Source organism: Haliotis rufescens, unplaced genomic scaffold (genome assembly GCF_023055435.1).
Source record: "Haliotis rufescens isolate VD_foot unplaced genomic scaffold, xgHalRufe1.0.p SCAF_69, whole genome shotgun sequence".
Lineage (NCBI taxonomy): Eukaryota > Metazoa > Mollusca > Gastropoda > Lepetellida > Haliotidae > Haliotis > Haliotis rufescens.
Window position 1 is genome coordinate 1,761,173 of NW_025964360.1, and position 12,511 is coordinate 1,773,683.

Genomic DNA, 12,511 nt, shown 5'->3' on the forward strand with positions numbered 1-12,511 from the left:
AAGGTCTGCCACACCTTAAGGTGTATAGTGGGTAACAATCCCTCTAGACATGAAAGAGAAAAGACAAGGACCCAATTCTTCCATTCTTTGGCGGTCATTTGACCAAAATTTGAAGATATATTGACAGGAATACGGCCAGTATTGGAAGGAACATTTAAACGATTAAATTTTTGAAGAAAGTGAAGCAAGACTGCTTTTAGTCAAGAGTTCCTTTTCAACCCAAAAGCTAAACATCTTTTTAGCTGTACCAAGAAACAAATTATGCATAGGGTCTGTTGCCGTCATTTGTGATGGTTCGAATTATGGTAAATCAAGGAGAGATGTGTACCTGTATTCACACTTCTTTTCCATTTATTAAGCTCTAGAAAGACAATCTGCTTTTTCTATCCTTTTGACATATTTTAAATGTTGTGACCTACAACGACTTGGATATAAGTTTAATTGTATTTATAAACATATAACCTTGTTAGTCACGATATGGCTGCAATATTGCCAATGTGACTTTAAATATAACTCACTCACTCACTACAACGACTTGGCCATTTCCCCAAATCAGGGATGCCACAATCACGCTCTCCATTTGACCAGAGTGGTTTGGTGCATGACGAGTATCCCTGATTAGCTCCATGACCAAGAAATCCACAGTTTGCGTGCTGCAGGAATATCAGTTGCTGCACACAGAAGTGTCATTTTAACTGTCACTGGAATTGATCCAGGAATAGCCATCAGAACACCTTTCCAGAGTGCCTTGAGTTCACAAACAAGGGGTGACAAGAAATTATTTAAACTTTCAGGTTCTTTCTTAAGGGAAGGAATAACACCAATCAAAATACAATTTTCTTTCTTAAACTGCTCTTCACGCGGAATATTCATGAACACCATATATAATGCTCCTACTGATATGTCCTGTCTGTGTTGGTAAGGTTGGAACCAGTCCACATTGAGCATCACTCCAAAATGACGGGAATGAGTCAGGAAATCTGAGCCATTATATTCATAGAATTTCTTCCAGATTTCACCTTCATTAACATCGGCAAATAGGTTTGGAGTGATGCTCCTGTGACGCCAAGCATTGCATTTATGCAAGAAATCAGGACGATACAGAAATCTCTGCAAACTTTCAATAACTCCTTGGTAACAGAAGACTTTTTTTGGCGAAATACTCTGTTTACCATCTGAATATATCACTTCATCCACAAGAATTGTGTTACATTTGACTAAACCTTTTTGTCTACTTTTAGTTGCTGAACGACAACTAAAGACCTTTTGTAACATTTTTTCACCTGACCATCCCTGTCTACTTTATCAAAATCATACAAAAAGTAACAGTTGGGGCACACAACATATTTTGAAAATCCATTTTTCTCAATATTTAAAATTTTCCTTGCCATGTACAAAGTTTTAGGAAATATCTTTGCTATTGTTGATATCACAGCAGAAAATGGTGAAAGAACACAAAATATTTGACTCAGCAGAAGAAAGAACTTAATCAAGGCTGCATCACTAACATTGTGTGCTAATTATATTGAAAAAAGAGATGCTGTGATCCATGACACTATCTCAGATGTCCTCTCCCCTGAAGGTTCAATGTTTTCATCCATCATCTCTTGCTGTTCATCTGAATTGTTCAATTGTTCAACAAATACCCCTTCCAAATTCTCTGCAGACGTCTCTTGAGGCTCAACAGAGTTCTGAAAAGAAAAGTTTGCAATTTCAGTTTTAAAAAAAACCAAATGTTTGTTTGTTAGCATCAGGACTTTCGGAACTTGTTTCTAACTGAAAGTAAAGAATATATTCATTCATAGCTTATCATGTTTATAGAGATCAATTATTCAATTTCAGTGTGCACATGATGCTTGGGTGTTAGTACAAAAACATATGAATAATAACAATTTCCATCCAGTAGTGTTGAATATATTGCTACACCCCCTAAACACATGAAAATGATACATATTTAATTAGAAGTTTGGTTTGGTCAACGGTAAGTAGTTCTAGCAGATGTTTTCATCTGGTTAATCAGCTTTTTTTGTTGAAATTCCTGAGCATCTAACTAAATAAAGTACCGAATAGTTTTCGGTTAATCTCTTTGATACTTTTTGCCAACCCATTCAAGTCTATTATGTCCGTATTTGGCGTCTGTAACTTTCATAGTTATTTGGTGACCGCACGTTAATTAACTGATATGTGTGTAAAGCTGACTCCCTCCCCTGTGGACCGCTGAAACAGTTCTCTTTTTGCAGTGTTATTTTTTTCCAAATTGCTCTGGGTGCTTTAGTTTACATCAGAAAATACTAAATCTTCAGCCACTTGCAGAAAATTGGATTATCTTTCAGATGGTAGCTTGTATTTAATGATTACATCAGTAGAAAAGTTGGAAACATAACTATGAAATCTTACCTTTTATTGAAAAGCTTTCCATTTGGAAAGAATGTTTTCTATCTGTTACCTTTCAAAAGCTTAAGAGCATTCATTCCCCTACAATTTGATATCTATTTTGGAAGTATTGAAATTGAATAAGTGGAGTAGGACCCAGTAATTCAGAAACAACGCCCTGTCACAACTAGACTAGCCAATGCTGACAGTTGACAGGCTTCAGTAGGCACCCGGATAATTGATGCATAGTGTACAACATTTCAAAAGGGAGGTAATCACTGCATGGGAAGGAATGATATTGTCAAATTATCCTGCAGAGGTGAGGTGAAATGGGATTTAACGTGGCATCCAAGAATTATTGCACTTAAATAGTGACGTGCATGCATGTGAGTAACTGCTTGTACCAGTACAGATGGATGCCAATAAATAGTGCTAGCTCACTGAGATACCATGCCGTGGTTTAGCAAGAATACAGTATACTGTTAACACAGTAGAGTGGTCCATCATGAAGATGTAATTAGACAGTTGAATGACAGGATGTGAATTGACGATAATTGGAGTTAAAGACAACTGAGGTGTCATCCTGTAGAAACTGTCTAAACAACAAGATTTAGATGCCTCATTACAGGAGTCATTTTGTCAAAAAGTCAGCCTGCATCACTGCATGAATATTGATACAGTACGCTCACATAAGTTGACAGATACTGGAATTTAGATTTGAAGAGTTTTAGAATGTGATTAATGTAATGTGACGAAATGTACATGTATTAGATTTTAAAAAAGTAAGAAAGGACAGTCCAGACACCAGTTTAGACTGTCTAATTAGCTTCATTGACAAAAGTAAACAGGTATTTATTGGCGGGACCATTAAATCACCTTTGCTCGGCAATAAAATATTTAAATTTAAAGGAGAACAGTACCTTAAAAGTATGTTTCACTCACTACCTAAGACAAATTTATAACGTATTCCGTAAAGATAGTTATTGAAATGTAATTTTTAGTCACAATATACATTTAAAAACCCATTCGTATGTCGCACTTTTCCAGTGAAACCTGACAGTCAATGAGCTCATCATGTGTCACTTGACCTGACGTCATAGTAGCTTATGGCTCTTACCTCCGATATAGCGGTCAAAAAACAGAAAAGAAACATTTTGTTAAACGATGAATGGTAACTTTTTCACACAAACGTTTGATACCCTCGTTTAGACAGACAAGAAAGTCAAATAGAATAGAGAAAGTGGAGTGGTGTCAGGTTACACCGCACAGGATGAAATTACAAACAATTCATGTCTTTGCCGTGACATGTATTGCCGTGCACATGCCATAATGATAAAACTTCTCTCGAAACACAAGTGATATTTACATCCTGTTCAAATTAGCACGATTAAATAACAATGAAAAATATCAGAAACATTACATCAATATGTTTGTGAATCAGATCGTCAACTTTACTTCCTCAGTTTAGCTTAATTTTCTGATCAGAAGTTATTACAAAAACTATATTGAAATAACAATGTGTAATATGAACACATGTCAAGATGCATACCCGTATTTTATTTTGAAATACAAGTCTGTATCGGGTACCACCTCAGACTGCTCTAATATTTTGTATTAATACAGGAAATATATAAAGTAATATGTCACCGATAATTGTTGGAAACTTATTTAAAAAATATATTAGGTACAATCGTCCGGGATGCGTTATATTTGACTATTTGTCACAGACCGTTCTACATGCCTAGTAAGACACACATATAGAGCGACATGGAAACTTAAAATGGCAGATCATATTTTTGTCTCCTGTCTTTTTAACTTTATTAATGACTAAGCCTGCATTTGTTAGTATTTTAGTTCTACACATTTAACACAACCTAGGGTACCTCACTTACTGTACCTCAGAGGAACTGTGGCTTGGTAAGATGATCTTACACAGGTTGCACAGGTCTTACATTCTAGTGTTCCCAGGTTAACACTGGTTGTCTTCAAGTAACCTGTGTTTATTAGGGGCAGCTAAGCTAGTCTACTCTAGTTAACATCATTTTGTAATTTGGACATGCCTAGCGACACTGACTTGGGCTGTCAAATCAATAAATCAAGTAAATACAAACTAGATTAATTCTTTTGAAACAACAGCTGATCGTATAACAGAAGAAATCTGCATTCATTTTTTTAATAGTTCACTCACCTGTAGCTGCTCTGAGTTGGGGTCTTCAATGTTGTCTGCACCTGTGCAGCTTTGTCTTATCTTTTTTACGTTAGGGCCTTCTGGACTTGTGCCATGGTCACGGGGCTGTCAAATCAAAATATCAAATAAATACAAACTAGATTAATTCTTCTGAAACAACAGCTGATCGTATAACAGAAGAAATCTGCATTCATTTTTTTAATAGTTCACTCACCTGTAGCTGCTCTGATTTGGGGTCTTCAATGTTGTCTGCACCTGTGCAGCTTTGTCTTATCTTTTTTTACGTTAGGGCCTTCTGGACTTGTGCCATGGTCACTGAGGCATGAATCTGTGAAGGTGTAAAGACTTTTTTGAGAATATCTTGCAACTTAAATAATATTTAATTACACTAAACTATGTTTATAACGAACACGCTTATAACGAACTGGCTGATATAACAAACTTACTTTTTTGTCCCGACTATTTGCTGTAGGTATGCTGTATATATGCTCATAACAAATTACGGTCATAACGAACGACAATTAGTGGACTCTTTGAGTTCGTTATAACCGTAGTTTACTGTATCAAGTGAGTGAGTGAGTGAGTTAATGCTTTACATCACATCGGCAATATTTCAGCCATATCGTGACGAGAAGTTAGACATGAAATATACATATATTTAAACTTTATAAAAATCTGTCATCAAAGGACAGTATGATAACTAGAATATCACAGATAAGATTTAAAACTAGTTGTGGAACATTTAAAAAGCATTACGTATTAAGGAACAACACAATATAAAAATGGGCTAGAGATCGTCAGTAACTAAAGGGAGATCACCACACCAGGGACCATGGGGACTTACAGTACCTTTGCTTCCTGCATGGGCCCTGGCAGGATTTATATCACCCTACAGTCACTGACGATAATTGACCAGTTAAGCCTAAGATTAAAATGACAAAAATACTACGTTTAAAACCTGGCATGCATAAAAATACTTCGAATGATTTGGGACTTACATACCCTCTTAGGGGGACAATAATTGTACGCTACTTCAACCCCCCTCGAGGGTACAGCCACTTACAATCTAAGTTATTAATTAGCACTACCAATGTCTAAAAACTTATTATGGACATCAAAATTTATGAATTAATTCAATTTCTTTTAAAAAGCACAATATTAAATGAGAATGTACGTGATTAAAAAGGTCCTTTACTGTTTTTACATGATAATATTTATCCCTTGTGATGGAAAAATCAATACAATCAAGCAGGACATGCATGACTGTGATTCTTTCATCACAAGGGATGCAAAACGGAGGATCCTCACCATTCAAAAGATACTCATGTGTATATCTTGAATGGCCAATACGACATCGTCGCATAATGACCTCTTCAAATCTGGACTGACAGCCCAAGTAGGTGTAACCGATATTTGGTTTAATTTCATGTAATTTATTGATACCTACTTGGGCGTCCCACTTCTGTTGCATAAGATCTCGGATGTAAGATCGAATCATGGGTTTAAAATCAGTGTATGGGATCAGAAGTGGTGTCACAGATTTGTTGAGGGCTGCTTTTGCAGCAGCATCGGCCATTGTGTTACCAATGATACCAACATGGCTTGGTAACCAACAAAAGACGATGTCATATTGGCCAGTAGCAAGATCATTAAATAATCGAGAATTTCGATTAAAAGTGGATGTTTTGATGACATATTTTTAATCGCCTGAAGGCATGAAAGAGAATCTGAAAACAGTATGAATTGTTTATGTTTAGCTTGATTACTGATATATTTAAGTGCTGTAAAAATGGCGTTTGCTTCTGCAGTGAATATGGAACTGTTATCAGGTAAACGTGAAGATATTGTTCTGGATCCAATGACGGTGGCACTAGCAACTGCGCCACCATCCTTGGATCCATCTGTAAAGATAGATTTATAAGTGTCATAATTGTTTCTTAATTGACTGTATTCTTGTTGGTAAATTAATTCGTTAGTGTCTGATTTCTTTAGTTTTGTTAATGTAAGATCTACCACTGGCTTTACCATTTGCCAAGGAGGAGACGAGAAAAGTTTAGTAGGGGCTATATCTTGGAGTTGAATATTAGAAGCTGATATTGCAGATTTTATTCTGATTCCGAGTGGTGGAGTAAGTGTTGATTTCTTATTGAAAAGATCCTCGTAGAGAGGATGGAATATGCATTCAAAAGCTGGATTGGACTGATTAGAATATAATGTAGTGATGTATTGTAAAGATAATTTTAAACGGCGTTGTTTAAGAGAAGGCTCATCTGCTTCTATATAGAGACTGTGAATGGGAGACGTTCTAAAAGCTCCAAGGCAAAGCCTCAGGCCTTGATGATGGATGGCATTTAGGCATTTAGCTTTTAGGTATTTAATATGTGGAAGGAGAGTTAAGTGGTTATCAAAAATAAGTCCCAAGAACTTGGCCTCCTTAACAACTTTGATAGGAGTGCCATTCAGAAATAGTTCAGGGTCCTTATGTGGCTTATATTTTCTGCAGAAATGTATACAATTAGTTTTTGATTTGGAAAATTTAAACCCGTTTTCTAAACACCACTTGTTAATTTTATTAAGACATAATTGTAATTGCCTTTCTATTGTGTGCATATTTTTACCACGACAAGATAGATTAAAATCATCCACAAAAAGTGATCCATCAACTGAATCATTTAAAACTTTTGACAAACTGTTAATTTTTATACTGAATAAAGTGACAGACAAAATACTGCCTTGTGGGACACCCTGATCCTGATTATAATGATCAGACAGGGTTATACCCACTCGGACTTGAAATTGCCTGTCTGTTAAAAACTGGGATATAAATTGAGGCAGACGGCCTCATAATCCAAAATCATGAGGATCTTTTAAAATACCATGTTTCCATGTTGTATCGTATGCTTTTGCTAAATCGAAAAAGATCGATACAGCATGTTGTCTATTTACAATGGAATTTTTAACGAACGATTCTAAACGCACTAAGTTATCGATAGTACTTCTGTTCTTCCGGAAACCACATTGTATATTGGTAAGAAGATTATGTGTTTCTAAGTACCACACTAACCGATTATTTACCATGCGTTCCATCGTTTTACAAACACAGCTAGTAAGAGAGATAGGTCGGTAATTTGATGGATCAGAATGATCCCGCCCAGGTTTGGGTATGGGGATAACAATGGCTTTATGCCATGAAGGTGGAAATGTCCCTGCTGTCCAAATATCATCGAATATATTCAACATAGTTTCAAGACATGATTCTGGCAAGTGTTTAAGTAGCTGATAATGAATATTATCAGCGCCTGCTGCTGTATCATGAGCTTGCCCTAAGGCAGTATATAGCTCTTGTAGTGAAAATACCTCATTGTAATCTTCACCATTATCTGATGTGAAAATTCCATTTTTCTTTTCCTGTTGGAGCTGATATTTTTGAAATTCAGGAACGTAATTTGATGAAGACGAATGTTGAGATAACGTTTTCCCAAGTCTATTGGCAATATCAGATTTATTCGTGAGCAAAGTATCCTTTAGATGGTTTACTGAAGAATTTGATCCCTTGCCTTTGATTTTTTTGATCATGTTCGATACCTTGGACATAGGGGTACGACAGTTAATTTTTGAGACATAAGTCTGCCAGGATTGACGTTTATTTTGTTTGAATAGACGTCTCGCCTTAGCATTTGAAATTTTGACGATGTTCAAGTTATGGACAGTAGGATGTTTACGGAAGTATTTCTCCGCCTTCTTACGACATTTCCTAGCGTGTTTGCAAGTGTCATCAAACCACGGTTTACGAACACGTGGGTTGATCGAGGACTTAGGTATTGATTCATCAGCAATTTCATTCAGTTGATCTGAGAACAACTGAATTGGGTCAATGACATTCTGAAAAGACGTAGGCTGTAATTTATCTTTGCATAAAGATTGAAATAAAAGCCAATCAGCCTTCACAAAATTCCATCGAGGTGAAGGTGGATCATCAGTGGGATGAATGGGTTTAAGCACCGTGGGGAAATGGTCACTCCCACATAGGTCATCATGGACTGACCATGAGAATTCGTTTAACAAAACTGAATCCGTCAGAGACAGATCTAGAGATAAATATGTGCCAGTAGCAGGGTGTAAGTAAGTGTCGGAGTCATCATTAAAAATGCAAAGATCATTATCAGAAACAAAATCCTCGATCACTTTTCCCTTTTGATTAATGGTTGAACTTCCCCATAAAGGATTATGCCCATTTAGATCACCCATGATGACACAGGGCTTTGGGAGCTGGTCGTATAGTTTTTGTAGATCATTACGCTGAAGATTTGAAGATGGAGGAATGTATAAGGAGCAAAGTGTGAAGGCAATATGCAGTGTAAGTCTAACTGCAACTGCTTGCAAATTCGTGTCAAGCGGAACAGGACTGTGAACAACGCCCCGCCGCACCAACATAGAAGCTCCTCCAGTAGCTTTATCTCCTGGAGGAGAAAAAGAATGATAGGAACTATTCTGCCTCAATTCAAATTTATCTGTATTTTTTAAGTACGTCTCTTGTAAACAAATTGCTGATGGAATAAAATCTGTTGTTAATAACTGTAGTTCATTAAAATTGTGCCTAAGCCCTCTGCAATTCCACTGTATTATGGTGGACAATTGAGTCATGGAGGCTCAATTGGAGATCGCTCGCGTGAATGTGAGGAGGAACTACTCCTCCGCCTGTCCTGTGAGGACAGAGTAACCTCCATGTCCAGAGGCCCAAAAGAGTTCTGTAAACCTCTGTAAACCTCTGAAGGTGAAGGGACGATTGGTAGTTGTTTTTTCTTCAATTTCCTTTTTCTTTATTTGACAATTTGACAACGAATGGTTGATTGACTGATGTTTGAGATTGATTCTCAGCCTGAATCTCAGTCTGAGATCCTGAACTAGATAGACTAATGGTAGGAATATCCTGACTGATGTGAACTGTCGCAGCTGGTTGGTCTGACTTGACCCATGTCAAGTCAGTCTGGCACGAAATAGTTGATGACGCAACAGAGCGAGTGACTGCAGCGGAGTAGGAAATAGTATTGGGCTGATTTTTTAATATTTTTTTTGCATCCAAGTAGGATATGTTTCGTTCGCATTTCAGTTTCATAATTTGTGATTCCATTTGCCACACAGGGCATGATTTGGAGGAAGCAACATGTGGTCCAGAACAGTTAGCGCACTTCAAATCCTTCTCACAGTCAGTGCTATCATGGCTGTCACCACACCGATGACATGCCACAGAGCTATGACAGGACTTTGATCCATGACCAAAACGTTGACACTTGTAGCATCGGAGCGGATTGGGGACATACACATCCACTCCGATACTGAAATACCCTGCTTTTATTGACTGTGGGAGGGATGTACGGGCAAACGTCAGAAGATACGTATTTGTGTTCGTGATGACACCGTCCTTCTTGAATGTGAAGCGTCTAACTGCAGTTACAGCCTGGTCTCCCAACTCTGTAGTGATTTCTTCTTCAGACATGTCGGACAGACAACGAGCCCTGTCACGAACAATGCCTCGACAAGAATTTAATGTTCTGTGCTCAGACACAGCAACCTCAATATTTGCAAATGTAGAGATAGATAAAAGATTGAGAGATTGCTGTCTCCGAGCACACTCCACCAGAAGCGAACCACTACGGAGACGGGTAACGTTCTTCACCTCACCGCAAATCCAAGAAACAGCCTTAGAAATAGCAAAAGGATTGAGTTTGATGGGAAGGTTATCAGCAGCCTCAATAACCAGGAATCTAGCCCAGGTATCAATATTTTGAGCAATACTTCCAGTTGAAATATCGATTTCTTCTAATCTTCTCTTTTTTTCATTTCGAGATGAACCAGATTGTTGTTGAGCCATGATGAAAGAAAATTATTCAGCACCCCTGCTCCCCACCCGCCACCGAGTGTCACCAGGGACAGTGTTATGTTGCATCGGATATCCAGGATGCAAACACCAGGGATACAGGGATGTTATACTCCAGAGAATATGACGCGAACAGCTGTATTTGTTTACCAACTCAATGCCAGACTGGTTAGGCCCATGACAAGAAATTGAAAACATACATTATTCGGAGGTCAACATCACCAGATTGGCCCATGAGCCACCGCCTTCTGGCGTAAGACTCTAGGCAAGTAATTCAATTCACACAAGTTATGGATGACCAAGACCAAAATGTACATTACAATACAACACAGGTGTGCATAGACAATATTACGCACAGGGCCTGGCATGACCAGCCGATTGATAAGACCGGGCCCATCTTACCACCCGTCTAGGCGAAGTAAGGGTCGAAGTAGTGTGTTGGGCAAAGGAACACAGTTCCAGGAACCAGTGCCCTCAACTACCAGAATCCCGTCCTCCGCCGACACAGGGACGCAACCCACGGCAAACGGGCTGCCCACTTTTGTCGCCTCTTACGACCAGCAATGGGGTGCTGTGGAAATATTCTACCCCGGTTCCACACGGGGGAAGAGCTATTAGCGCTACCCAGCACTCACCACGAGGGCCTTACTGTATCAAGACAAAAGTATTACTGGCCGTTCTCATACTTAAGCCCCGAGCTTAACATTACCAGTGGAAACAAATATAGTGCTACAGCACTGTAGCTCACCGGGAATATTTGGTAAAGCTAACAATCTAGTAGATTTATAGAGAAGATGTCAACCACCAGGGCGGCCATTTTTATCATTGGATCTGGATGATCTAAATATTTGTCTTAATGTAAGGTTTTCAAGAAAATGTCTCTCCAATACATCAGGGCCTGGCCAGAATTTTCTACATACTTTGGTTTGACTTAGTAGTTTTACCCACAAGATAACTAATGATGCTAAAGGTGGATACCACAACTTTTCCTTTTCCAGCTTTGATGATTGCAAAGTTCAACGAGCTAAAGACCGGGTGGTTCGCGAGATCATGCTGAACTATTCTGGGAAGCCATGGGCAAACATTGAGACATTGAGTGGTAAGTATCAGTGAAAGTCATTAAGTTAATAGCCCTGCATTACAAGGGGAACCACTTGGGTTGAATGCAAATTTTGCCAAAGGTGTTTGTGACATTAAGTAGAGGAGTGATTGGTTTTACGTCGCTTTTAGCATTACGGCATTATTACGGAAATAGCCCCAGAAATGGGCTTCACACAATGAACTCATGTCGGGAATTGAACCCAGGTCTTTGGCGTGACGAGCGAATGCTTTCAACACTAGGCTACCCGACCGCCCCTTTAGTAGAGGGAATTCAATATATATAGCCAAGCATGTAGTGTGACATGTTTGATTTCTGAGGAATGTTGGGTTGTAGCACAAGGATCAATTAAAGGAAGGGGGTCTGCACTACAATAGTTGTCAATATAATAATCTGTGTTGGATTTTGTTTATAAAATTTGAAGTACCAATGATTTCTTAATGTCAATACTTTCATTCAACTTGACAAAGCATTGCTGACAATTAAGGGAGATTCTAAAAGTTCTGTTGTTGCCAAAGGCGCTTGTGTCATTAAGTAGAGGAGTGAGTATGGTTTTATGCCGCTTTGTGCAACATTCTAGCCATATCACGGCAGGGGACACCAGAAATGGACCTCACACATTGTCAGGAATTTAACCCAGGATTTCGACTTGACGAGCGAAAGCTTTAACCACTAGGCGACCCGACCACCCCTAAGTGCCTAACACATGAACAAATAAAGAGTAGACATAGCTTACTGAGGTTTAACTTATAAATAATACTTTGATCCCTGTTGTTGCATCATAGAATGATGCATTGTGGGAAATGACAAAGTTACAAGTGTTTGTGATAGGAAAATACTAACCAGATTTTGCCTCTTTCAAACATCCAAATCATAATGATTTATAGGAATGTTTTAACAATCTTTATACACCTTTCCAAGGAAACTTTCTAGTTAAGATACATATTATTAATATCTTATCAGCATTTAACTT